General features: G+C 49.0%; 1 protein-coding gene across 2 annotated transcripts in view; it reads left to right on the forward strand.

Annotated features, from left to right (window-relative positions):
* Positions 1–2,495: 2,495 nt before the first annotated feature.
* Lpin3 (lipin 3) overlaps positions 2,496–4,995 on the forward strand; it is a 17,570-nt gene continuing 15,070 nt past the window's right edge. For both annotated transcript variants that reach the window (XM_023714893.1, XM_023714894.1), the window contains exon 1: positions 2,496–2,634. The gene's annotated coding sequence lies outside the window, so the exon portion shown is untranslated. The remainder of the gene's footprint in view (positions 2,635–4,995) is intronic.

A 4,995-nucleotide genomic window follows, 5' to 3' on the forward strand; every position in this document is an offset into this window, starting at 1 on the left:
CTGTACAAGATGCGGACTTGTGATCCTATTTACAAACACCATTAGAACAAATCATTCTATTCATTAAGAGAATGCAACTATACATCTATCCCAACCACTCTGAATACACAGATACAAAATGGACATTCATAGGTATACCCCATTTTTCTAAGTTCCGTTATTGAATATTATAGGTGTGTAAACTCAGCAAAACATTCTAAAAGAGTCCAGTAGCCCATAATAGCACTGGGCTACAAGGTAAGTCTTATCATCGTTCTGCAAGTGACATTGAGGTTCCAAAAGCTAGATGGAGCCTGGCATGTGTAGCTTCCCCCCCCAACCCTGTGGCCTCTCCTTCATTCCCTCTCAGGTTCCTTCAGGAAATTCCTGCCATTTCCAGAGCTTTACTGTCACATGTAGTGGTTATATATAATGCTGTGGGGGATGGGGCTGAACAGGACAGGCTTCTGGTGCGGCACCGCGCCCCCAGGCCACCTTGAGATTGCCAAGCTTCCTGGCCATTCTATCTTGTGGTAGCCACCTGACACTGGGTTCAAGACTGGGACTAACATAAAGATAACTGAGGCCAGTCATTTTCAAACACCTCTGTCACTTGGAGTCACAGAAAAATGATGGCAGCCTCTTGCTTCTCACAACTGCCTCTCTCTCTCTCTCTCTCTCTCTCTCTCTCTCTCTCTCTCTCTCCAGCATGGACACTGAACTTGGGAACTCTGCACTGAGCTATATCCCCAGCCTTTTCCAGTTTTTATTTTGAGGCAAGATCTTGCTAAGTCACTACATTGCGTAGAGTAGGCTCACACTTACAGTCCTCCTGCCTCAGCCTCCCAGAATGCAGGCTCCTCAGGCTTTCACCATAACACGGGCCTTTACTGTGTTTTCTAAACCTGGCTTTCGCCCTCGCTGCACCACTCCTCAGTGTCCTTGCTCTCTAAATTCCTTCCCTTTCTGATCTGTCTCAGCACATCTCTACAGGAGCCACATATTCTCAGAGATTGTCAAAGAAGTCTTTGATCCAGACAAGATTGCGAACTACAGATCCAAAGGGAAAAGCCGTTTGCACTCCCTTCGCCCGAGCAGAACAAGAGGCCACAGATATTCCCACGTGAGGGCCAGCCTTGTGTTCACCCAAGTGCCTCCCCTGAAAAGAGAGCTTGGCTGGGTGAGAAGGCTGGTCACCGTCTGCCCTCTACTGACCAGAGAAGGTATTGAGCTCACTCTGCAGTTAGACCAATGAGTGGGACAAAAGGAATGAAGGAAAAAGGCTTTTCTTTTTTCTTTTTTTTTCTTTTATTATTTGTGTTATCTGAACAACTACTTTGAAGACAACAAGAAATATAACAACCATTGTTGAATCCCTATCATCTTGTTTTTTGAAATTCTGTATTGTTTCATGTCTTTAAATTTTGTATTCCCTTTAAAACAAAAACAAAAAGCCCAAAATACATGCATTGAAATCCAAGATCTTGCAAGGCATTTCTTGAGCATCTGCTGTGTGTCAGACTGTGCTGAGCCCTGGAGCGGGAGCCCTAAGCATGAACGTGACTTGCTTTTACGGAGTACAAATTCAAATAAAGAAAAAGACATTCAAGACAGGATGTAGCTCAGTGGTCGAACAGCAGCTAGCACGCACGCCACCCCAGGTTCCATCCTCAGCACAGCATAAAAATCAACCAACCAATCAATCGATTAAAATTTTAAGAGACTCTGGTGGTGTGCTGTGTGGTCGGGCATGGTTTGAGCAGGGCGGAAGGGGACACCTTGGCATCAGTGGACTATGAATTTTTTGGGAAGGTGCAAGGGATGATACTGTTACTATTGTTACAATTGGCTGTTACTGTATATTACATGTAAGGTGGAGGGATTACAGTTGTACAGTGAATAAAAACACATTAAAACCTTAAAAAATAAAATAAAACTTTAAGAGACTCGAGGCTGGGCATGATGCACGCCTTAATCACAGCACTTGGGAGACTGAGGCAGGAGGACTGTTGTCGGTTTGAGGCCAGCCTGGGCTACGAAGTGAGCTAAAGGCCAGCCTGAACTGCATAGAGAGACCCTGTATCCAAAAGGACAAATAAAACAAAAATTTAAATGATTGATATTGATCAAACAGCCATTCAGGCAAACGTGGAATTACAACCATGGGTTGTGAGCATAGGACAGTAGAGCCTTGTCTAGAAAAGCGGCCCCTGAGCGATAAATCATTTCGTGTCATCTGGATTATCCTGTGAGGTGGCTCCGCCCTTTGACAAAGCAGCAAACTGGGCTCAGATGGGGGCGGGGAGAATTTTCCCAAGGTTACAGAGCGAGCTGGAAGCAAATTCAGGAGGATCTAGAGCTGCTGGACTGCAAAGCCCACCACCACCACCACCTCCACCACCACCACCACCACCACTGCGGGTAGCAGCTCTAGGGCCGGGCTGGGCGGAGCCTTTCTAGATGGGGTGGAACCTGGGCGGGCGCTGCGGTCGCACCTTGCTGATGGAAGGGGTGGAGCCGCGGTCTTCCGCAGTCCTGGGGAGCGGAAGCGCCGAGTGCGAGTACCTGCACCTGCCTGGGGCGCGTACTTGCTGAGTTCCTGTCCACAGGTAGAAGCGGCCGCTCGGCGTCCTGGCTCGGCGGGCAGCTTCCCAGGTAGGGCCCGACCTGGCCCGGGGAAGCCCGTCTCTCTTGCCTCCCGCCGTGTCCTTCTGCCCAGCCACGGAACTTCCTTTCTCTGTCTTCGTGGGTCCCAGCCAACTGTGGCCAGCAGCTGGGAACGCGCGGGTGGAAAGGCCGACTTCCTTCCTCCCCCTCCGTGGCCCAGAGGCAGCGAGCTGCCCAGACGAGTAGAACATGGACTCTAGAGAGGAGGCGCCAGACCTGTGCTGGAGGCTGACCCAGCTTCACCCCAGGTTGATTGTGTGACCTCGGGAGCACCCTCACCCTCTGTGGTACTCGGGCCCCATTTGCAAAGCGGGGCCTGACCCCTTCTCAGGCCTTGAGCCTGGGGGACCATCTGGGGAGCAAGGGCGGCATTTATTCTCTTCCACAGCAGTAGAAGTGGTCATCTTACTACCCCCTGTGGTCCCTGGTGGAGAGCAATACCTCTGCTACCCAAATCTGAAGGCCAGGAAGGTTGAGAGTTCATCCAGGGAAGTTGTTCTGGCTCCCAGAGGCAGAACTGTGAACTACCCTGGGAGACCAGCGATATATTCTGAGTGGAGTCTGAGACTTGGGCAAGGCACCTGTGAGGCCTGCCTGGTGCCCACCTGCTTGTTTTGCAAACAGGGTGACCACCATTGTGCTGGGCTGCAAATAGCAGGTATAGTGCATTAGAGGCTGCCCTATGGCAGGGTCTTCAGGGCCAGCCCAGTAGTGGGGCTCCCGTAATGCCAAAAAAGATACTGCTGCTCCTGCTGAGTGACATACATGGGCATTTATTATACAGCAGAGCTTTATACAAATTATCTCAATTACTCACATATAACAGATGAAATCCCCACCAAGGACTGAAAATAAGACTCAGAGAGATGAGGTGACTTGTTCAAAGTCGCAGCTAGTAGCTGGCATGGTGCAGCTTGGTCCCCAGGCAGTCCTGTGTCCTGACCCATCATTCCCTGCAGACACCATGGTCTGGGGATCTGGTAAGAAGGCTTTGAACTAGCTCAGCAGGAAACTGGAGGGGTACCAATAAGGTCTGGTTTGGGCTCCCAGGGGTTAAAGATGAAGTGTTTATTTTAGATTTGTTCATTGGAAGGTGGAAAAGGAGCCAAGAGAGCTCCTTCTCTGGTGATGACAAAGGAGGAGGAGGAGGAGACAACTGAGTCCTGGGCAAAGAATGTGCTCTCACGGGTGGGTGTAGGAGATGATCCTCAAATGCCGAGCAGGCGATGAAGGGGCATCCTCTGGTGGGATGGGGAACAGAAAGAGGAAAGAGTTCTAGACCCCTGTAACATTTGAGCTGCAAGGAGTCTGCATTGAGGCGTCTTTCATAGAAAGGAAGCTGAGGCCAGCAAGTTACTTGCCTGAGAAACTCATGAGTGGATCTGGGGAGGACCCAAGTGTCCCCTAGGTGCCCATCTCTGCTGAAGTGGATTTCGTATTGGTGACCAACTTGTTGCACCCAGCTGAAATGAACTAATGTGATGCTGGGTGTGGAGGCCCACCTGAGGGTTCTTGCCAGCAGCGTAAGAGGCAGAACTGGAAAAGCTATTGGGAGGCTATTGGAAACTGCTCGTTTTCTTGGGCTGTTTGGCTGGAGGACCTTGTCATGCTGGCTTTCCTCATAACTTGGCTGTTCTTGTCAGAGGAGAATCTCAAGGCCTAGTTGTCACTGAGAATTGCTATGGTTCATTTTGGGGGAGCTCTGGTCCTCCTCTTAAGCATCACTTCCCGGCTCCAGAGGGGAAGATGGTGCACTGCTCAGCCTCCTGGAGAAGCTTGTTGCATTGGCTTTCCCGGTGGGAACTCAGCTTTCCTCATTGCTGGAGGAGCTTCGGACCTCACTGTGGCTGAGGATGGCTGTGTTACTATTGGGGGAGCTGTGGTTCTTACTTTAAGTGTTGCTTCCTAGCTCCAGTGCAGATCCCTCAGCCTGCTAGCACAATCCTTCATCCCACTGGCATAGACTTTCTAGCTTCCATTCACTGACCTTTGGGCCTTTCCTGCACAGATCCGTGAAGCAGGCCCTCAGCTGGATTTTTTGGTCTTTAGTCTGTGGATAGGTTTCCTACACTATTGTATGTGATCCTTTATTTATTTATTTATTTATTCTTTTCAAAGTTTTATTGATAAACATATAGCAATGAGACAGTTTCAAATCAAATCAAAAGTACCATTTCAACAAATAATACACTGCATATATTCTTCTTAGTGGTTAATGTGCTCTATTTCTTTCTCTAGCTGATTTTAGTTTACTGTTCCTGTGCTGAATTTCTGTGATCTTGATTATTGTATATCTGCGTGTGGTTTTAATTGGGTTGATGTATTTCAAGTTCTATATGCTTCAGTTAC

The sequence above is a fragment of the Octodon degus genome, unplaced genomic scaffold (genome assembly GCF_000260255.1).
Source record: "Octodon degus isolate 3935 unplaced genomic scaffold, OctDeg1.0 scaffold00037, whole genome shotgun sequence".
Lineage (NCBI taxonomy): Eukaryota > Metazoa > Chordata > Mammalia > Rodentia > Octodontidae > Octodon > Octodon degus.